Source organism: Mirounga angustirostris, unplaced genomic scaffold, assembly GCF_029215605.1.
Source record: "Mirounga angustirostris isolate CCGP_5_RB_7025 unplaced genomic scaffold, mMirAng1.0.hap1 SCAF_1, whole genome shotgun sequence".
Classification (NCBI taxonomy): domain Eukaryota; kingdom Metazoa; phylum Chordata; class Mammalia; order Carnivora; family Phocidae; genus Mirounga; species Mirounga angustirostris.
In genome coordinates, this window is record NW_026991709.1 from 100,362,601 (window position 1) to 100,387,242 (window position 24,642).

Below are 24,642 nucleotides of genomic sequence, written 5' to 3' on the forward strand. Positions count from 1 at the left end.
GTGCTCCTTTCCAATCAACATCCCATCTTTCCACTCTAGTGGTGACCACTATACTGATCTCTAAAACCACAGATTATACAAAATTTAAGAACAGGCAAAACTAAGTGAAATCAAATAGTAGGTATTTTTTTGTATCATGTTCTTTTAATTTAGAAATTTGAGAGACTCATGTTGCTGCCTAAGCAGTTCATGCATGTATTTTTCTCTAAGATATTTCCCCATATGCATAGGCCATTCTACTGTTGATGTTTTGGTGGTTTCAACTTAGAGCTATTATACTGTTGCGAGTAATATTCTTGTACATGTATTTGGGTACAAATGTGCACCCATTTCTTTTGGGTATCACTTAGAAGTGCAATTGCTGTGTCATAAGGAATACATGTGTTCAACTTTAGTGATTGTCCTTATACCAGCAGTGTATGGGAGCGTCAGTTGCTCTATAGCTTCCCTACCACTTGGTGTTATCTTTTTCATTACAGCCCCTCCAGTGAATGGATAGTACCAAAATAATACTGTGGTTTTAATTTGCATTTCCATACTAATAATTTGATTATCCTTAAACATGGCTATTATCCTCTTAGACATCTTCCATGTGAAGTGTTCAAGTTGCTACCTTTTTTTTTTTTTTAATTTGGGTGTTTGTATTTATAAGCGTTCTTTAGATAATATAAATAGCATTTCTTTGTTGATATATAATCTAAAGACCATATGACTCAATATCTTGTCTTTTTACTCTCTAGCATCTACTGATTAACAAAAGTCCTTATGTTAATACAGTTCCAAATATCAGCTCTTTCCTTCTTGATTAGGCTTTTTTGGGGGGGGGGCAGGTGAGTGGGGAGTGGATCTTTTTAAGAATTTACTAGGCAGGGGAGCCTGGATGGCACAGTTTGTTAAGCATCTGACTCTTGGTTTTGGCTCATGGTCATGGGATTGAGCCCTGCATGTCGGGTTCCATACTCAGCATGGAGTCAGCTTGAGATTCTCTCCCCCTCTTCTTTTGCCCCTCCCACTCATGGCTGCTCTCTCTGAAATAAATAAATCTTAAAAAAAAAAAAAGAATTTCTTTGCCAGATATCATGGAGATATATTTCCTTTTATCTTGCATAAGCTTTGTAGTGTTCTCTTTTACATTTAGATACACAATCCATACAGAATTGATTTTTATATATGGTTGAGATATTTTACATTCATAATGCATTTAAAAATATGTATATCCTGGTGACTCAGTTTCTTTTTTTTTTTTGAAGTCTGTCCTTTCTCCACTAATGTACTGTATCATTTTAATCACCATTCAAGTGTCATATATGAGCGTTTCTGAATTCATTTCACTTTCTTTTCCAGTGATATAACAGATTCTCCTTGTGCCATACCACACATTCCTTTAATTACTATAGCTTTAAAAAAAATATCTTGTTTTCTGACAGAGTAAACCCTCCTAACTTGCTTTTCAATAGAGTCTTGGCTCTCTGGGAATTCTTTTTTTTTTTTTTTTTAAGATTTCACCTATTTATTTGACAGAGAGAGACACAGTGAGAGAGGGAACACAAGCAGGGGGAGTGGGAGAGGGAGAAGCAGGCTTCCCGCGGAGCAGGGAGCCCGATGAGGGGCTCTATCCCAGGGATCATGACCTGAGCGGAAGGCAGATGCTTAACAACTGAGCCACCCAGGCACCCCAGTTCTCTGGGAATTCTAATTATATTCATATGTTAGACCTATTTATCTCATCTTCTATGACTCTTATGCCCTCTTTTGTATTTATTGGTTTTATTCCCTGTATTTATTCCTTTACTTCCCATTATCCATGCTAGTATACATATTTTTTCCTGTTTTCTGCAGTTTAATTCTAATTTTTTCTAAACTAATAAATCCATACATTTAGTCCTAAATAGCCATGGTTACAGTTTAAATTCTAGAATTTGCATTTCTTTTTATTGTTTTCAGTTTTGTGCTGAAATTACCAGTTTTATTTTCTATCCCCTCATAACCATTCACCCTTATTATTTACAAGTCTAATTTGGAATGACATCAGCAATATGGCAATATAAAACATTTTTCCTTTTAATGCTCTTTATAATCAATGAATTAAACATGCATACACTAACAAGAGCACCTTTGTGGAAATTTTCAGAGTTTGCACCTGGCTCCAACAGACCCAGAAGGAGACTTGCCTACTAGTGAAGCAGGTAGGAAATAGTCAAATCTCTATATGGGTTGTGAAAACAAAGGAGCCAGCAAGACTGCCTGACCTCTCCTGACTGTTACGTAAGAATTGAGTTAGTGCTGAATTGGGCAGGCACTCACCCAAAAGAGAGAACTTGCTCAAGACCAACTCTTAAAAAAAGACTCCAGCACACCATTAGAGGAAAAAAAAAAAAGAGAGTGAAAGAAAAATACAAGTTTGTAGTTGCAGTGGAAGTGATAAGAGAAACTTTCTCACTGCTGCCTCATCCCCAAGGAGGTATTGATTGGGGCTGACTTATATGGCAGAGATGACTTCTCCCACAAGGCAAGAAGAGGGTAGTTAGAGAGAGCACAGAGATTCCAGCTGCCCCAGACATGGCTGGAGAAACCCCCTTCTCTCCACCAGCACACAGTGGACTGAAGTGGGAGCTCTGTGGTTGAAAGGAGGGAGGATATAGGGAAAGAAACAGTAAGAATTTCAAATGGACTTGAAGGCACTGTGCTCAGGAGAAAGTTTACCCATGAACCTCTGGGAATACCATCTTTTGGGATTTCTCTACCAGGGCATGGACATCCCCAACAAACCAAGTGCTAGATCCACACCTCTCCTCACTCTGCTACTACCTCCTTGTGCATGTCCTCCAGTGTTGCCACAAGAGGAAGCTCTGGTAATAGGGAGCATGCTCAGAAAGGCAATGGGGGGTAGGCAAGGAAGAAACCACAAACTCAAGCTACAGTGCCACTTTTTGGAAAACAAAAGAGGTTTCTAATAGCCAGCCTGGTGTATTGTAAGAAACAAATATGGCATAAAAGCTAAATTAAGGAGGTGTCTGCTACTTCAAATGCAAAAGTAGAAACACATAACTACAAGCAATATAAAAAGCCAAGGAAATATGTTATCACAAAAAGAAAATAATCCTCCAGAAGCCAAGATCAAAGGCATAAAATATTAAATCTAACAGATAAAGAAATCAAATACTTATGAAAAATTCAACAAACTACAGAAGACTAAGACAATTCAATGAAATCAGGAATAAAGTTTATGAAAAGAGAGAGCTCTTTACCAAAGACATTGAAATAAAAATGAATCAAACAAATTCTGAATCTGAAGAATTCAATAAATGAGATAAAGAATACAATGGAGAGCATCTGAAGCAGGGCAGACCAGAAAGAAGAAAGAAGAAATGACTTAGAGAATAGGAATACAGAAATAACAGAAGAGAGGTAGGTAAAAGAGTGAGGAAAGCCTATGAGAGCTGTTGGATACCACCAGAAAAATAAATAACAGAATAATTGAGATTCTAGAAGGATAAAAAGAAGTAGAAGGGGGGCAGAGAACTTAACTGAAGAAATAATGGCAGAGAACTTCCCAAACATGGGGAAAGATTTGAACATACAAGTCCATGAAGCTAATATAACACTCTATCATTTCAATGCAAAAAGACCTTCTCCAAGATACTTTATAATTAAATGATCAAAAATCAATGATAAAGAATCTTAAAGGCAGCCAAGGACAAAAATGAATGTAATCTGCAAAGGAAGCCCTGTTAGCTATCAGCTGATTTCTCTGTAGAAACTCTTTAGGAAAAGGTATAATGACATATTCAAAGTGTTGAAAGATAAAAATTGCCAGCCAAGAATACTTTATCTGGCAAGTTATCCTTCAAATGTTTAGGAGAAGTAAAGACTTTCTGAGACCAACAAAAGCTGAGGGAGTTCATCACCACTAGACCTACCTTGCAAGAAATGCTGAAATGAGTTCTTCAAGCTGTAATGAAGACATTAATTAGCATTATAGAAATATATGAAAATACACAACACACTGGTAAGGGTAAAAAAAATACAGATTTAAAAAACTATACCTCTATATTAGGATGGTGTTAACCACTCTAAGTGAAAAGGAAAATTGAGTCAAAAAAATATAGCAACTATAAATGTTAATGAATATATGACATGAGATAAATTGTGACAATAATAGTGTAAAAGGATGGGACCTTAAAGGCATGCAAAAATAAGTTACTATCTCCCTAAAATTGACTGTTTTATTGACAGTTTACGTAAGTCACATGTTAATCACAAAGCAAAAACTTAGAGTAGATCCATAAAAAGCAAAGGAGATATTGAGCATACCATCAAGAAAAATAACCAATTTATGAAAGTATGATGAAAGAGAGGGAAAAAGAATCATGAAAAAAACAAAACAACTAGAAAGCAATTAATAAATTGGCAATCATAAGACCTTACACATTTACATAATTACTCTACATGTAAATAGGTTGAAATCACCAATCAGAAGACACAGAATGGCTGGATTTAGAAAAACAAAACAATTACATGCTGCTTCCAAGGACCCATTTCATATTTAATGACTCATATAGACTCAAAGTGAAGATATAGGGAAAAAAAAATACTCCATGCAAGTAGAAACAAAAAGAAAGCAGGAATAACTATACTCCATCAGATAAAATAGACTTTAGCTAGAAACAACAAGAGACAAGGAAGTTCACTATACATAATGATAAAAGGATAAATCAATCAAGATGCAACAATTATAAATATGTATGCACCCAACACTGGAGTACCCAGGTGCATTACACAAATACTAACAGATATGAAGGGAGAAATAAACAATATTACAATAATCTTAGGAAACTTCAATACCCCACTTTCAACAATAGATATATCATCTAGACAGAAAAATCAACAAAGAAACAATGAACTCGAACCACACCTTAGACCAAATGGACCTAACAGACATCCATAGAACATTCTATCCAACAGCAACAAATCAACTATACATGGAAAATTCTTAAGGACAGATCATATTATAGGACACAAAACAAGTCTTAGAAAATTTAAGGAGACTGAAATCCTACCAAGTATCTTTTCTGACCACAGTGGTATGAAACTAGCTATCAACAACATGCATGAGGAAAGTTGGAAAATCTTCAAATATGGGAAAACTAAACAACACATTCCTGAATAATGAATCAAAGAACAAATAATAGGGAAATCAAAGAGTATCTCAAAACAAATGAACACGGGGGAAAACAAAAGCAAAAACAAAAACAAAAACAAAAAAAGAAAGAAAGAAACCACCTTACCAAAACCTACGAGACACTGCAAAAACTGTTCTGAGGGGGGAATTTACAGTAATAAATATATATATTAAGAAATTAGAAAGATTGCAAATAACCTAAATTTATGCTTCAAGTAACCAGAAAGGGAGACTACTGTGACAATTCTATGGCAACAAATTAGATAACCTATAAGAAATATTTTTTTTAATAATCAAAGTTAGAAGAAAAAAAAAATATGAGAGTGAAAATAAGTGAAATTGAGACCAGGAAAACAATTAAAAAGATCACCAGGACTAAGAACTGGCTTTTCAAAAAGATAAACAAAATTGACAAAGCTTTAGTGAGACTAGAACAAAAAGATTCAAAATCAGAAATGAAAGAGGAGAAATAGTAACTGACACTACATAAATACAGAGGATTATAAGAGACTACTATGAATAATTCTATGACAACAAATTAGATAACCTACAATAAATAATTTTCTAGGATCATACAACTGACCAAGACAGAACCAGGAATAAATATCAAGTCTGAACAGACTAATAAGAAGCAGAGACTGAATCAGTAATCAAAAACTTCCCAACAGAGAAAACACAAGGACCAGATGGCTTCATGGGAGATCACTACTAAACATTTAAAGATTAATGCCAACCTTCCCAAACTCTTCCAAAAAATTTAAGGGAAGACTTCCAAACTTATTTTTAAAAAGCCAGCATTACCCTGATAGCAGAGCCAGATAAGGACACTGCAAGAAAACTAGAGACCAATATCCTTCATGAAGATAGAAGTAAAAATCATTCAACAAGACAGTAGCAAACTAAGTTCAAAGAACTTGGTAAGATGATTTTACCCTATGACCAAATGGGATTTTCCTTGGAAGACAAAGGTGGTTCAATATATACAAGTCAATAAATGTGATATACAACATTAATAGAATGAAAGATAAAAATCATAACTATCTTAATATGCAAAAAAAGCATTTGACAAAATACAACATCACTTCATTATAAACACTTTCAACATACTGAGTAATAAAGAATATACCTCAATATAATAAGGACCATATATGACAAACTCAGAGCTAACATTATACACTCAAATTGAAAACTTTTTCTTTAACATAATGATCATAAGATTGTTCACTCTCACACTTTTATCCAACATAATACTACAAGTTCTAACTAAAGCAATCAGGCAACAAAATAAAAGGCATCCAAATTGGAAAGGAAGAAGTAAAATTGTTGCTATTTGCTGATAATATGATTTTATATATTTAAAATCCTAAAGACAACTAAAAAATTGCTAGATCTAATCAATGAATTCAGTAAAGTTTCAGGACACAAAGTTAATATGCAGAAATCATTGCATTTATATACACTAACAATGAAATATCTGAGAAAAAATTATCTCATTAATAATAGCATCAATAAAATACCTGGGAATAAATTTAACCAAGAAAATAAGAGATAAGGGTACCTGGGTGGCTTAGTCAGTTGTCTGCCTTCAGCTCAGGTCATGATCCCAGGGTCCTGGGATGGGGCCCCACATCAGGCTCCCTGCTCGGAGCCTGCATCTCCCTCTGTGCTCTCTGTTGCTCTGTCTCTCTCTCTCAAATAAATAAATAAAATCTTAAAAAAAAAGAGAGAGAGAGATGTGCAATGAAAACAGCAAAATCCCTAAAAGAAATTGAGGACACGAATGGAAAGATACCTTTTTCATGGATTGCAAGAGCTAATACTGTTAAAATGTCCAAACTACCTAAAGCCATCTATAGATTCAACCGAATCCTTATCAAAATTCTAATGGCATTTTTCACAGAAATAAAAAAAAATCCTAAAATTTGTATGGATCCACAAAGGAGCCTGAATACCCAAAGCAGTCATGAGAAAAAAAGAACAAAACCAGAGACACCATATTTTCAAAATCCAAATTATATTACAAAGCTATAATTAAAACAGCATGGTACTGGCATAAAAATAGACACACAGACCAAGAGAACAGAACAGAGAGCCCAGAAGTAAATTCCCACATATATAGTCAGTTAGGATTTGATAAGAGAGCCAGGAACATCCAATGGGGAAAGGATAGTTTCTTCAACAAATGATGCCGGAAGACTGGATAACCACAGGCAGAAAATGAAATTGGACCTCTATTTTACAACATTCACAAAGATTAACTCAAACTGAATCAAAGACTTAAACATAAGGCCTTGTACATAAACATAGAAGAAAATGTAGGAAGTGCCTCAACAGTGGTCTTGGCAGTGATTTAATATGACACCAAAAACCACAGATGACAAAAGAGATCAACAAGTGGGACTACATCAAACTTAAAAGCTCTGCACTGCAAAACAATCAACAAAATGAAAAGGCAGCCACACAAATGGGAGAAAAATATTGTCAAACCATATACCAGATAAGGGGTTAATATCCAAAATTTATAAAGAACTCATCAACTCAGTAACAAAAACCCACAAATAATCCAATTTAAAAATGGGCAGAGAAACTAAATATACATTTTTTTCCAAAGAAGATGTCCAAATAGCCAAGAGGCACATGAAAAGGTGCTCAACATTGCTAATCATCGGCGAAATGTAAATCAAAACCACAATGAGATATCACTTCACCTACAGAAATGGCTATCATGAAGAAAGAACAAGCATTGGTGAGGATGTGGAGAAAATGGAATCCTTGTGCACTGTTGGTGGGATTGTAAACTGATTCAGCCACCATAGAGAATGGTATTGGTTACCTTTATAATACCTTATGATTATAAATTTTATATATCTAGAATAAAAAATTTGGTATCCTCCCTTTTAGTCTCCTCATCCTCACCGCCAACACTTAATTTTAGTTGGTTATACTATTATTAGTTCTTTCATTGTTGCCTTTGAAACCTCTGGTACTCTTGAATATATTTCATAAATTACATTTTATAACTCTATTTTGACCTTTTGTTTTGAAATACAGGGAAACTGGTATGCTACCACTTGACTTTTGTTAATTGGCCTAACAGTGTCCTTTATAGTATATAGCAGATGAATTCTGTTCTGAAACCATATTTTCCACAAGTATAGTTCTTCAGTTAAGTACATTCAGTATTCATTCCCTATTATTTTATCGCTATATTTCTATTCCTTTGTAAGTTGGTGACAAATTGATCATTTGTAATATCTGAGAAAAAATTATGAGAATTATGTTGCCTAAATTCTTATATTTGAAAATATTTTCTGTAGCCTTTATGTTTGAGGGAAAGTTTGAAAAGTTGTAAGATTTCTATAACATGCTTTCTGAGGATGTGGTAGACACAGCCTTATTATTGTATACCATTAAATGTCGCTATAGTGTATTATAAACACAAACAGAACTTTCCATTCAGAGGTCACCTGCTTTTATATTCCCATGGTGGTTTTTTCTTGTTTCTATAGAATTCTCCTTAATTTACCATCAATAACAAGATACTTCTCAATGTTAGTCAATCTATCTATCTTATACATAGAATAACCTATCAATACGTACATATATTTTTTTAATTTCAGGATACTTTTCTCAAATTATAACTTTATGTCTTCTATCATGTTCATGGAAAACACATATGTCTATACTGTGTCTGTCTTCTGTAGGATTGTAATATAACTTCCATATGATTTGTGATAAAGATGTACATCCATTTATCCTCTCTAACTAATGTCTTTCTAATATATAGCCAATTATATTAAGTGGGTAGATCAGGCAACACATTACATTTTATCAATTATGGTATTTTTGGAAGGGCTGCCTATTTTACAAAAATAGCACTTATTTACACTACTTTCAAGTAAAAATGAAGAATGAAGATAAATTAATTGTAATAAGAATGAAAATTAAATGGGTACTATTTTACATTTGTGAATAATTACAAAATCTAATTGATATAGTAGAAAAGATTGTTCTTCTGAATTTACATATTTATTTTTATTTTTAATAGTTATGGCACTGGTGGACTTTGCCGTGTAAATCAGTCCTACCTGGATAAATACCCAAAGTCCATGGGCACTGAGACCTGGCCACCAATTAGAACTTGAGTTTTCTATTAGATTTTATTTAATTACTTAACGTAAAATAAAGTCTAGAAATTACACGCTGTCAAAAAAAAAAACATTACAAAAAGAGATTATTTCCATTTTAATCATCAAAAACATTCTTGATAATAATGCTTCATTCTCAAACCAAAGAAAAAATATAATTTTCATTAAAATGTTTTATATAGCTCCATAACACACACTAAATAACTATTTAATGACCATAGGAAACCAATTCAGTCTATACAAATCTAAAAGAAGTGTTTTTGGGGAACACCTGGGTGACTCAGTCGGTTGAGCATCTGCCTTCAGCTCAGGTCATGATCTCAGGGTCCTGGGATCAAGCCCCACATGGGGCTCTCTCCTCAGTGGGGAGTCTGCATCTCTCTGTGTGCCCCTCCTCAAATAAATCAAATCTTTAAAGAAAATTAAAAAAATAAGTGTTTTTAATTTTGTTTTTATAGTAGCTTTAATTAGTCTCTCTGAAGGAAAATATGACATATGATCTATGATTCTTAAAGAATAAAATATTTGCACCATCCCTTCTCATCCAAATTTTCCACTCAGAAGCCTAACAGGGAACAAAAGTGCAGGCAATCTTCACTTTGTTTTGTGATCTTTAAAATTTGTAATTAAATTGTTAAAGCTTTCTTATATTTGGTCATAAATTCATAGAGAAATGAAAAAGATATAGTATAGCTAATACCTATTAGCACACTATAATTTAAAATATTAAAAACACTGAGAATTAATGTTTTATTTTGTGTGATTTATCAAGAAAAGTTTGAACAGTACTTGCCTTTCTCTTGGTACAGAACCTAAAATACCAAGAAATAATCTTTTCAAAGACTGGAAGAATTGTCATACTCTTTTCCAAAATTTTGGATGGGCTTCCACCATTTTATCCTTTGAGCTCTTAAATGTTGTGAAATATACCCATAATTTCCTTTACTGTGAAGTTAATTGCCAATGGTGCTTCCTCTGGAATACCTTCATCCTTTTTATCGCAACCATTTTCCTCATTTAGGTAAGTAAATTTACCTTCACTAAGTTCTTCCTGCTGCAAATCGACTGTCTGCAATGGTAGCAATGCCAACATCCCCAAAGTCAGCTATTTCTTGTACAGTATCATCTGCATTTGATTTGAATTTCACTTTCAGCATTATCACATTTTTTGGGAGGGGGTTGGGGATGGATGGGGCTGCACTTTTGCTTTTGTTGGCTGATTTTCTTTACTGATTATGCAATCTTGTAAAAAGCCAGATGGGCTTATCACTGGGAACAAGAAAGCAACCCAAATGCATCCTTCATTGTCTGTATGTAAGAACTGATTAATAGATGTTCTCTGATCAATCAGCAATCAACACATTTTGAAAGAATAAGGTGATTGGTCAGTGATTAGGATGTGCGTCTGTTACATATTTAATGATGTGTAGGCTGAAAGCCTAACAAAGACATTTGCCCCTTATGTGGTAACTCACAGTTTAAATATATTGTAGTAACTGAAATTTGAACCATGTTGTCAGAGGACTGGTTTTATTAATTAATTAAAGACTTATTTAAGAGAGAGAAAGCAAAAGTGTGAGCGAGTACATGAGTGGGAGGGACAGAAGGAAAGGAAGAGAGAATCTCAAGCAGACTCCACACTGAGCATAGAGCCCAATGTGGGGCTTGATCTCATAACCTTGATGTCATGACCTGAACTGAAACCAAGAGTCAGATGCTTAACAAATTGTGCCACCCAGGTGCCCCAGGACTGGCATTATTTAAATAAACTGTGATAAGTTAAATGTGTACAACTCTGAACCACACAAAATGAGAACTGGCTGTGGTTCATAGTGCTTACAAGCTTCAATACCAAAACCAACAAAAATATGTTAATGCAATTTATCACATAAATAAGGGAGATTAATTCAACCAATGCAGCGATAATATTTGCTAAAGTTCAATACTTCCAATTGGTTTTAAAAAACTCAACAAATTGAGAAAAAAGCCACCCATATCTATCTGGTAATAAAATATACAAAAATCATAATGGATCTCAAGTTTATATGGAAAACCAAAGAACCCAGAATAGCCCACTCAACAATGATGAAGAACAAAGTCACAGGACACTACTCATCCTAAAAACCTACTATAAAGCTAAAATATTAAAGACAGTGTAATATTGGCAAAATAACAGGCAAATAGAACAATGGAAAAGAATAGAGATTTCAGAAATAGACCCACATAGGGATGCCTTGGTGGCTCAGTCGGTTAAGTGTCTGCCTTTGGCTCAGGTCATGATTCCAGGGTCCTGGTATCAAGTCCAGCACTAGGCTTCCTGATTGGTGGGGAGCCTACTCCTCCTTCTGCCTGTCACTCTCCCTGTTTGTGCACTCTCGCTTGCTCTCCATGTCTCTCTCTCTCTGACAAATAAATAAAATCTTAAAAAAAAAAAAGAAATAGACCCACATATTGTTAATTGATCTTTGACAAAGGGGTAAATTAATATAACAGAGCAAAAACAGCCTTTTCAATAAATGGTGAACAGCTAAGCATCCACATAAAAAAAAAATTTAGAGACCTTACACCCTTCATGAAAATTAGCTCAAAATTATTGTAGACCTAGATGTAAAATGTAAAACTATAAAATTTTTAGAACATAGAAGAAAACCTAGATGAGTTTAAGGATGGCAATGACTTTTTAGATGCAACACCATAGGAAGGATTTATGAAAGAAATAATTGAAATGCTGGACTTAATTAAAACTTAAAACTTTTGCTCTGTGGGGGAGAAAAACACAATCAAGAGAATGAGAAGACAAGTCACAGTCAGAGAAATATATGTAAAAGACACATCTGATAAAGGACTGTTAGCCAAAATACACAAAGAATTCTTAAGAAAAAATAATAACAGCCCAATTAAGACATGGGCAAAAGGGCTGAATAGACATCTCACCAAAGACGATATATAGGTAAAGAAGCCATTTGAACATTTTATGTCTCTGGAAAATTGCCCATTAAAACAAAAATAAGATACCACTACAAACCTAGGAGAATGGCCAAAATCTAGAACACTAACACCACCAAATATTGGCAAAGATGTGGAGAAACAGCCATTCTCATTCATTGCTGGTGGGAATGCAAAATGCTTGATATAGCTACTTTAGAAGACAGTTTGACAGTTGCTTATAAAACCAAACATACTCTTACTATGTGACCCAGTACTTGCATGCCTGAAACCTCTGTCCATGCAAAACAAAAAATAAATAAAATAATAATAATAACAACTGTACACGGAGGTGTATAGCAGCTTTATTCAAAGTTGCCAAAACTTGGAAGCAACCAAAATATCTTTCAATAGGTGAGTGCGTAAACTATGATACATCCAGAAAATGGAATATTGAGAGTACTAAAAAGAAATGAGCTATCAATACATGAAAACATAGACATTAAATGCATATTACTAAGTAAAAGAAGCCAATCTGAAAAGACTACATACTGTATGATTCCAACAACATGACATCTGAAAGGGCAATATGGAGGCAGTAAAAAAAAAAAAAAAAAAAAAATCAGTAATTACCAGGTGTAGGGTAGAGGGATAGATGAATAGGCCAAGCACAGGGGATTTTTAGGCAGAGAAAGTATTCTGTATGATACTATAATGGTGGACACACATCATTATATATTTGTCAAAACCACTGGCATATACCACACCTAGAGTGAAACCTAATGTAAACTATGGATTTGGGGTAAGAATGATGTCAAAAATAAGATCACATTTGTAACAAATGTACCACTCTGTTGTGGAGTTTTGATGGTGGGGGGTACTGCATATGTAGAGACAGGGGTATACAGGAACTCTCTATTTTACATCTAATTTTTCTGTGATCTATCTGCTATAAAAAGATTTAAAAATTTTTAAATGATAATAAAGAAACTTCATGAGTTTTCATTTTGAGGGAAAAAAGAAACCACATTAAAGCAATAAAACAAAAAACAAAATAACCCAGTCTTCCATTACTAACACAGAACCAAAATTATTGACAATGAGGGTATAATTACTTGAAGAATTGACACAATATTTGAAACAATATGATCATTTATCTAGAGGAATCAACAGAAAAACTATTACAACTAAAGAGTGTTCAATGAGTTTATCAGATACAAAATAAGCCTATCAATTTAGTAGTACTGCTTTATATAGTTATCAGCATGGTATATAATTTAAAAATGATACTACCAACAATAGCAAAAACTATAAAGCATAAAAGTTAGCACAAAAATGAATGTGTAGGATATCTATGGAGAAAACTTTAAAACTGTAATAAAATTCATAGAAAATAGTCTGCATAAATGAAGACATTCCAAACACAGGCTTTTTAAATATAGATGTTAATTCTGCCTTAAAAAAGTCTCATCAAAATTCCATTTTGATTTTTAAGGATTTGAGAGAGAGAGAGAGAAAGCACGTGAGTGCTGGGGGGAAGAGTAGAGGGAGAAGGAGAGAACCTCAAGCAGCCTCCCCAATGAGCATAGAGCCCATCATGGGGCTCAGATCATGACCTGAGTTGAAACCAAGAGTCTGATACTGACCGAGACACCCAGGTGTCCCTCCATTTTTATTTTTTTAAGGTGTCTACATAAAACATTCTAAAATGTAGAAAATAAATGTAAATTTACAAATTAATTAACCTTAAACAGAATAAGCAAAAGAATAAAAGGAAGGGAGAGTACTTTCCTTACCACATATAACATTGAGATAAATAGACCAATGGAACAAATGAGCAGCCAGCTAAGAAATGACCTACGCATACAAAAATGCATAGTAGGTGATAAAGATAATAAAAATTATTGGTGATAGGACAGATCATTTAGTAAGTTATATTGGAAAAACTGGAAAGAATTAAAAACTCCTATCTAATAGCAAATATAAAGATGAATAATAAAGGAAGTAGTAACCTAAATCTAAATGTAATTATATTAATCTTAAAAAATAGTGTTTTGTGAAAGGCAAAGAAGGACTTCCTCAAATTTTAAAAGACAAACTTAGAAAAAATAATTGATAATATATAGAACTGAGCATCTCCTTTGTTGGGGTTAATGTAGAGTATGAAATCATCCATAATACCTGGCTTGCTAAAATGTAGCATGAAGGCCACTCGGGGCAGGGAAGATTTTGGAAAAGGGCATAGGCCTTTGGAATGCCCAGGCCTGCATGACACTCTGCGTTAGGAATGCCTCAGGGAGTTACCTTCCCTGGAGCTTTCTTAGCCCAAACAGCTGGCCTGTGATCTAAGAGATGTAGGCACTGTCCCCTAGGCTATGTTTAGCAGAACTCATAGAACAAGCTGAACAGCACATTGTATCTTTCCCGTCATCAGACTCTTCTATTTTCTGTGAGACCCCTTGCCACACATCACTTGCTTGAGAAACAGAGTAATGACGATTTATGATTATCCTGAAACATGAATAAAGGTGAGAGAAAAGAAGAGCAAAGGGTCTTCGTCTCTGAGTGTTGACCCCTTGCCTTTTCCTCTCTTCAACAGCAAAGTCTGGAGTAATCTTTCGTTCATCAGTACAGGGATTGATGGCCATTCCTGCACTCCTTCAATAAATGATATTATGGACAGAGTTGACAGACCTACTACATATTGTGGAAAAATACTTACTGAAGCTAACAATTATTTGTAGAAAACACAAAAGATTTATCCAGAGTAATAGGCATAAAATAATAACTTCCACTAGATCTCTATGGACAAATATTATTATATACAAAGTGCTGCTTATGGAAGAGAGAATAAAAAAGCTAATGGAAATATGAAGCAATGCTCAAAATCCTTAGTAATCAGAGTAAAGCAAATTAATTATTCAAGTACTGGTAAGGATGTGGGTGGAAACCCTGCATATTGTTGGTTAGAATGTAATGGATGCAGAACCATTCTACAGAGTGAGTATCTATTAGTTTTTGGTCATAACAAGTATTCTTATAGTTTATGAGCTAATAATGCTAATATCAGTTTATATCTCTAAGGAATCATTTCATAGGTAAAGGAACACACATATAAAAAGATATTTATCACAGCATTCTTTGTGTGGTGAAATGAGGAGTCAGCAATAGCCTGGGTTTCTATAACTGGGTTGGTGGATATGCAAAACGTGGTATGTGCACATCACAGATTACTATGCAGTAGAAGTAAACAATGTGATAGGAATCCAAGTGGATTTTTAAATCATAGTGTTGAGTAAAAAACAGAGCAATGGCATTATACATGCATATATTTAATATACAAAGTGTTATATATAAATTTATATGAATTAGAAATACATGTGTGCAAAACAAATATATTTGATGAGAACACATGCAAGCAAATGTACATCTGAATGAGTGTCTATAAATAAGGAGCTTGTACAAATATCATAATTTCAGAAAAATGATTAACTCAACATTCTGTACCCAAACAATCCTACTTTCCAACTTGCAGAGCAATTGCTATACATATTTAACACCTAAACCAAAGAGGTCTTTGCATTTGTAGCATTGAGAAATCAAACTTATTTAAAGTTTTTAGGAAAAATGTCTGTTCATGTCTTCTGCCCATTTTTTTTTTTTTTTTTTGAGACAGAGAGAATGAGAGAGAGAGAGAGCACATGAGAGGGGGGAGGGTCAGAGGCAGAAGCAGGCTCCCTGCCGAGCAGGGAGCCTGATGCGGGACTCGATCCAGGGACTCCAGGATCATGACCTGAGCCGAAGGCAGTCGCTTAACCAACTGAGCCACCCAGGCGCCCATCTTCTGCCCATTTTTTAACTGGCTAACAGACATATGAAAAGATGCTCAACATCACTTATCATCAGAGAAAAACAAATAAAAAACATGATGAGATACCATCTCACACCTGTCAGAATGGCTAAAATTAACAACACAGGAAACAACACATGTTGGTGAGGATGCGGAGAAAGGGGAACCCTCTTACAATGTTGGTGGGAATGTAAACTGGTGCAGCCACTCTGGAAAAAAGTATGGAAATTCCTCAAAAATTTAAAAATTGCACTACCCTACAACTCAGCAATTGCACTACTCATATTTACCCAAAGGATATGAAAGTACAGATTCAAAGGGGCAGCTGCACCCTGATGTTTATAACAGCATTATCCACAATAACCAAACTATGGAGAGACCCCAAATGTCCATCAACTGAGAATGGATAAAGAAGGTGTGGTGTAGGGGTGCCTGGGTGGCTCAGATGGTTAAGCGTCTGCCTTCGGCTCAGGTCATGATCCCGGGGTCCTGGGATCAAGCCCCACATCGGGCTCCTGGCTCAGCGGGGAGCCTGCTTCTCCCTCTCTGTCTGCCTCTCCCCCTGCTCATGCTCTCTCTTTCTGTCTGTATCTCTGTGTCTCAAATGAATAAATAAAATCTTAAAAAAAAAAAAGGTGTGGTGTGGTGTGTGTGTATGTAGTGGAATATAGGTGACATATATATATGGAATATATGTGATATATATGTGATATACATATATGTGATATATCTATGATGGAATATTACTCAGCCATCAAAAAGAATGAAATCTTGCCATTTGCAATGACATGGATAGAGCTAGAATGTATTATGCTAAGCAAAATAAGTCAGAGAAAGACTAATGCCATATGATTTCATTCATATGTGGAATTTAAAAAACAAAACAGATGAACATGGGGAAGGGGGAAAAAGAGGGAAATAAACTGTAAGAGACTTAACTATAGAGAACAAACTGAAGGTTAATGGAGAGGTGGTGGGTGGGGGGTGCACTAAATAGGTGATGGGTATTAAGGAGGGCAGTGAGGTGATGAGCACTGGGTGTTATAGGTAAGTAATGAATCACTAAATTCTACATCTGGAACCAATTTTACCATATATGTTAACTAGAATTTGAGTAAAAACTTGAGGGTCACCTGTGTGGCTCAGTTGGTTAAACGTCTGCCTTCAGCTCAGGTCATGATCCCAGGATCCTGGGATGGAGCCCTGCATCTGGCTCCCTGCTCGGTGGGGAGCCTACTTCTCCCTCTCCCGCTCCCATTGCTTGTGCTCTGTCAAATAAATAAAATCTTTAATAAATAAATAAAAACTTGAAATTAAAAAAATAAAGTTTTTATCTGTCACAGACTTTTGAATAGCTTACTGGAGTCCAAGTTGGAGCACAGCATTTCTCACTTCATCTTTTCTCAAAAACTGCCTTAGTCATAATACTTTCTCATTCTGTTAGATCTAATTATTTGGGAAGACAACTAAATTTTCTGATATTGATAGAATAATTAGTATGGAACCCATCAAAATTCAGAAGTTTAAAGAAGACCAAAATCCATGGTCGTTAGCTTAACAGAGAGAAGACTACTCATAACTTGTATCAGTTCTTATAACACTTTTATACATCCAGTTAAAAACCCAGCAGGTAAGTATATATTGTTTTATAATCTCAGCTTTATAAAGTAGCCATTTCTTGATTTCCACTGGTAGCAGAGTCAACAGAACTGATGTCAGATATAATATTGAACTATCATCTGGTGAAAATAACATGATTGTGACTAATGTATTAAAAAGCTAGGGGAAAAGATAAATGATATGCATAATAAGATGAGTAATTTCAGCAGAGAAATGGAATTGTTAAAGAGAAACAGTAACAGATAAGGACTGCTTTTAATGAGCTCATCAGTAGACAATACAGCATAAATCAACATAAAAATCATCAACATGAACAAAAATCAATGGAAATCACCAGTTTGAAACACAAGGGGATAAAAAGTTTAACCAAAACCATCAAAAGTCTGTGAAACAACACATTTTAATTTTTATATAACTGAAATCCCAGAAGGGTAATAAAGATTTTAAAAAGGCAAAAAAAATATTTGAAGGATGGCTAAGAATTTTCCTAATTAATGATAGACACTATAGTTTCAAGGAACTCAAAGAACACCAAGCAGGATGAGTACAAAACAACCAAACAAAAAAATCTCATGCCTAAATATATACTATTTAAACTCCTGCAAACCAAAAAATATAGATAAAATACTAAAGGCAGGCAGATTTTTTTTAAAGATTTTATTTATTTATTTGAGAGAGAAAGAATGAGACAGAGAGAGCATGAGGGGGGGAGGGTCAGAGGGAGAAGCAGGCTCCCCACCGAGTGCAGAGTCCGATGCGGGACTCGATCCCAGGACTCCAGGATCATGACCTGAGCTAAAGGCAGTCGCTTAACCAAGTGAGCCACCCAGGAGCCCAAGGCAGACAGATTTTTTTAAAGGCAATTTCATAGAGAAGAACAAAGTTTAAATAATTACAACTAACTTATTTCCAGAAACTATGCAAACTGCAAGACAGTGAAAGGATCCTTTAAAATGTTGAAAGAAAAATATCGTCAACCCAGTATTCCCTACTGGTAATGACATCATCTTATTTATTTATTTATTTATTTAATTTATTTATTTATGTTAATCACCATACATTACATCATTAGTTTTTGATGTAGTGTTCCATGATTCATTGTTTGCATATAATACCCAGTGCTCCATTCAGTACGTGTCCTCTTTAATACCCATCACCAGGCTAACCCATCGCCCCACCCCCCTTCCCTTTAGAACTGTTTCTCAGAGTCCATAGTCTCTCATGGTTCGTCTCCCCCCTCCAATCTCCCCCCCTTCATTTTTCCCTTCTTGCCCATCATTTTAAAAATGAAGAAGCGATAAAGGCTTTCCTGCCCCTGAGTAAAAATTGAGAGATTCTGCAAACAATGAATCATGGAACACTACATCAAAAACTAATGATGTAATGCATGGTGATTAGCATAATAAAATTAAAAAAAATTGAGAGATCCCATTGCTTGTTGACCTGCACCAAAATATTAAAGGAAGTTCTTCAGGCAACAGTAATATGATGCTAGACAGAAACTTAGCACTACACACACAAAAAAAATGAGTACTGAAAAAAATCAAAAAGGAAATAAAATTTATTTTTATTTTAAATATTCTAAGGAGATATTTGTTATGTTGTGCCATGCAAAAGACTATACAAAAAGAAATCTATGGAGGCTAAAGGAAGGCTAATCTTTCTGTCAGGCAAACAGTCCTCACTCTTATGTCTGCCCTTGTGATAACTCAAGAGACCAAGGTTTTGGAAAGTTTCATTAGAGACTTTGAGTGATTAGGTCTAAGAATCAGAAAGGGATATCGGGAGAAATCTGTTTTCAAATTACATAATTAAAATTGCTGGCACTTTCAAGATGGCCACTTAAAGGTGCTAGAAGAGTCTGAAAGGAAGCTTAAAAGAATCTTCTATGATTATTTTGTATTAGAACAAATGGGCCACTCACTCCACCCAACCAACATTGTACATGAAACTTAACTAAAATCGCTAATGTTTTTGGTACTTATCTCCTGCTAACTTCGGTAAAATTATAAAGTTGATTCATGATCAAGTCCCTAATCTCATATTTCCTTTGAATATCTCTTCAGTCTTACATGTAACTCCACAACAATATCCTCACCAATGTTGCCTAATTCGCAGGGTAGACTGAAGCTTTTCCTTCAAGAATTTTGGCTGTGACAGTCCTGGGAAATTACAATATATTTCTGCAGCTATAGAGGCACTCATTTTCATGCAGCTGTCATTAAACAGTGTTATAAATACTTGCCAATAAGGGAGATGGTCCACTCTCTGTACCACTCCAATATTCTGGATAGGTAGAATAAATGAATGGTATTTTTAAACTAAAATTAGCAAAGCCCTCAGAGATCTTCAAAGTCTTATGGCCTAAGATATTTTCATTGACCTTAACAACAATGAATTTAACTCATTTAGGGGAACATCAGCTCTCTTCAGAAATAGGCTATACCATACATCTGTAAATATCAACTCTATTTATAGATTGTATCTTTGTTTTAACAAATCCTCCAAGAGATTCATACAAATACAGTCACTCAGTGTGAAAGGGCAGCCTTTCTTCAATATCCTGCTAACAACCCTTGCCATGACCTAAAACCTAAATAATTAGTCTGTTGGAAGAGATGTCAGATATATAGCCCTTAAGCTCTATGTAGGTTGGGCCTTACTGGGTAATGACAGTAATCAGCAATTAGATGTAAACATTTCTCCAAGAGAGTAAACAGGTGCCCCTAAATTTTCCAACTCTTATAAAGAGTAATAGATGTTTTAGTCAGTTATACTATATTCTCTCCCCCATATTCTTCAAACAAAATGGTCTATATCCACATCAACGGTTTATTCTTCATAACTTTTTAAATAAAAACATTCTACTTAGTATTTATTTTTATTTTATTTTATTTATTCTTAGAGACTTTGGCAGATGAAAATCTGTATCCTGTCAGGGAGAGGATCTCTGTGACATAGTAACCAGACAGTATTTGGTAGAAACATCTATTAAATTGAAATTCTTCTCACAGGGGTGCCTGGGTGGCTCAGTTGGTTAAGCATCTGCCTTCAGCTCAGGTCATGATCCCAGGGTTTTGGGATTGAGCCCCAATTCTCCCCCTCATGCTCTAATAAATCTTAGAAAAAAAAATTCTTCACACAGTCAGAAATTAGATATAGAGATCTTTCTTTTGCTGGATTCTCTGAACTGAAGTATATGTGGTCATTTTCCACTTGAAAAGTAACCCATTAATTACTATTAACTTTGGATGCTAGATATTTTATATTCTTTCCTTTATAGTATGCCATGGAAAGCTACATATATATCACGTCTCAATTGACATGCTAAGTTTGATTTGTAGATATATTTCATGAAATTTATAGTTATAAAAATAGATTCATATACTGAAGTTGTTCCAAAAATACTTTTAATGCCTGATTCAAGTGCCAAAATATATTACATTTAGCTTTCATCCCACAGTGATGAAATTTCTTCATCTTTTTTGGGAGAATGGATTTGACTTTGAAGGAAAAACATCAATTTTGAAACTACAGCTGACACTCTTGTGTCAACTCAGTATTACTAACATTGAATGCAAAGTATTATTAACATTAAATGTATAAATTTAAGTGCAATCTTAAATATATCAACATAAAAATTAACATAATGTTGTCAGTTACAATTACATAATTGTATCAATTAACAATTAAAATTAAAATCTGCATATCAATCTGTTAAAAAAGCAGATAAATCTGTTTTATTGATTTATTTTATGAAAAGTTTAATTTTCAACATAAGTTATCATATTGTCTATCTAGGTCTCACACAGGCCTCTCCTCTCTGAGGAGCTCATTTGTATGCAATCTAATATTGGCGAGGAAACAAATCACACTGACATTTTTGTCTTGATTGTTGAGTATTTGGCAAGCATTCCTTTTGTTCTAAGAAAATCTTGAATTGGAGTTAACAGAACAAGCAAATCTTTATAAAACTCTTCTACGACTCAACCAATGAGCACTGACAAAGAACACAAGATCATTAAATTCATTGTCTTCTATTTCTCTAAACAGTTCCATAAACTGGTGATGATTCATAACATTTGCATATACAGACTGAAAGATTTTAACAACTATATCCATGACACTTTTATAAGCATCTGCTTCAGAAAATCTAGCAAAAATATATTCAGTATGTATCATACAGTGAAATAAAACTAGAAGGGGAACATTAGTCTCTTGTTTTGAAATTCCAATAAATACTAATTTTGGTCTAACAGAAAGAGTACCATCTGTCATGATAGAAACTAATTTTGAAAAAAAAAAAAAGAAACTAATTTTGTTTTATTTAGCTGAAATTCTTTCTTGACAGATAAAATGTACAAAAATTACTATGCCACAAAATTTATATTTCATGATGCAAATTTACAATATTTGTTAATAAATTTGGAACTCTTGAGACAACTCGATATTAACTGGGAAGTATCTCTTATTGCATGGTTAATCTAAAGCTAAAAAGGAACTTGCAAGTTTTTGAATTTTGAACCAACTGATCTTTGCTATTTGAAAAATCTTGTATTCTGCAGTCAGTTGGTAGCTAATTGAAGATCTTTAACTTTTTGTGAAACATCTTTTTTAGTCTGCTCCTCATTTCTAACAAAGTTTTAGTAACTATTTCACTGTTTTTCCATCAAAAAATGGCTTTCTTTTTGTGTACAAATAAAAGCTAGTCAAAATTATAAACTCGGATCTTGTTAAGATTTGTTTAAAAATTTTTATTTTAGGCAACAAATTTCATTGGTTTTTGATTGGTGAGGGAAAAACATCAATTCATTATGTATCCATTGAAAATACTTCTTCATATTGTCCATTTTATTACTTTAGAATTTTTACAGGGCAAAGAATATTATATCGCTCTTCTCTGATGCAACAAATCTGCAATACACTTTTTTTTTTTTACTATTCTCATTGTACTATTTGTTTCTGCATCTTCACTGAATTCTCCATCAGTTGTTTGCTTTCATTTTAAATTTTAAAAAAATCTATACTTATTTCTTAACCTAAAAAAATCTAACTATATTAAAAGTATAATTTGCTTAGGCATAGCATTAATGATATCTTCATAGGGCATTCAAATGAACATGTTCTATTTGTACAAAGGAAGAGCTGCTCCAACCGACTCAATCCATTGACAACAGCTAGATCAATGAGGTGCTTGCAACACTGGAAATGACGTCTACTCCCAACACTTGCATTGCAACACAATAATATATCTCAGGCAAATCAGCAGTTGACATTAAATGAAGTCCCACTGAAAGAATAAAGTTGAGTTTAACAGAAAACTATTTCATACTGTCTTCACAAACAGTTCAAAAAAAAATCCATAATGCTAAAGTAAAATTTAACATCCAGTTCCTCTGTACGCTAACCGTATTTCAAGTATTCTATGCTAACCTGTGTGTTAAACCCCTCCACATCCCAATACTCAAACACAGAAATTCAATCAACAGACAAGGAAGATTTCTGATGTGATCTCTGACCCAGGACAATAATATAGTTAACTAAAAGCATGATGAGCACCATTAGCTACCAGAGATAATATAAAGATAGAATAGATAAGACAGATTAAAAGTGTAGAATACAAGTTTCCTAAAAAAGTGAATCCAAGAGACAAAACAAAATTCATTACAGCATTTAACAGAAAAAAAAAATTTTTTAAACCTAGTTTAAATTTTCTTCAAACTATGCTAGGACTTGTTCTTATATCCCATTTACATACCTTCCATACACTCAACTTATTTTCAACCCTTTATTTTTAACTATTTCAGACCCGCAGGGAAGTTGCCAAAACAGCATTACGCCTACTTACTTTTTCCCCAATTCCTCAAGGTTAACATTTTATATTTCCACTTTAGGTTTTTATTTAAATTCCAGTTAGTTAACATATCGTGTAATATTAGTTTCAGGTGTACAATATAGTGATTCAACACTTCCATAGAACACTCAGTGCTCATCACAACAAGTGCACTCTTTAATCCCCATCACTTATGTCACCCATCCGCCCACCCACCTCCCCTCTGGTAACCATAACTTTGTTCTCTATAGTTTGCCAGTCTCTTTTTCCCTATGCTTGGTTTGCTAGTCTCTTTTTCCCTATGCTTACCTGTTTTGTTTCTTAAATTCTACATATGAGTTAAATCATATGGTATTTGTCTTTCTCTGACTTATATTACTTAGCATAATACTTTCTAGCTCCATCCACATCATTGCAAATGGCAAGATTTCATTCTTTTTATGGCTGAGTAATATTCCATGGTGTGTGCGTGTGTGTGTGTGTGTACAGATGTGTATACACACACACACACACACACACACACCTTCTTTATCCATTCATCCATTGATGGACACACAGGCTGTTTCCATAGTTTGGCTATTGTGGTTAATACTGCTATAAACATCAGGGCACATGTATCCCTTTGAATTAGTATTTTTGTATTCTTTGGGTAAATACCTAGTAGTGCAATTGCTGGATCATAGGGCATTTCTATTTTTAATTTCTTGAGGAACCTCCATACTGTTTTCCAGAGTGGCTGCACCAGTTTGCTGTCCCACTAACTGTGCAAGAGGGTTCCCCTTTCTCCACATCCTCGCCAACACCTTTTGTTTCTGTGTCATTAATTTTAGCCACTCTGACAGGAGAAAAGTGGTATCTCCTTATGGTTTTGATTTGCACTTCCCTAATAATGAGTGATGTTGAACATCTTTTCATGTGTCTGTTGGCCATCTGTAGGTTTTTGGAGAAATGTCTATTCATGTCTTCTACCCATTAATTAATTGCATTATTCATTTTTTGGATGCTGAGTTTTATAAGTTCTCTTTATATTTTGAATACTAACGCTTTATCAGATATGTCATTTGCAAATATCTTCTCCCATTCC

General features: G+C 34.3%; 1 pseudogene; it reads right to left on the reverse strand.

The window, feature by feature from the left end:
• LOC123862905 (small ribosomal subunit protein uS5-like) overlaps window positions 1-10,423 on the reverse strand; it is an 83,944-nt pseudogene extending 73,521 nt beyond the window's left edge.
• Window positions 10,424-24,642: the final 14,219 nt, after the last annotated feature.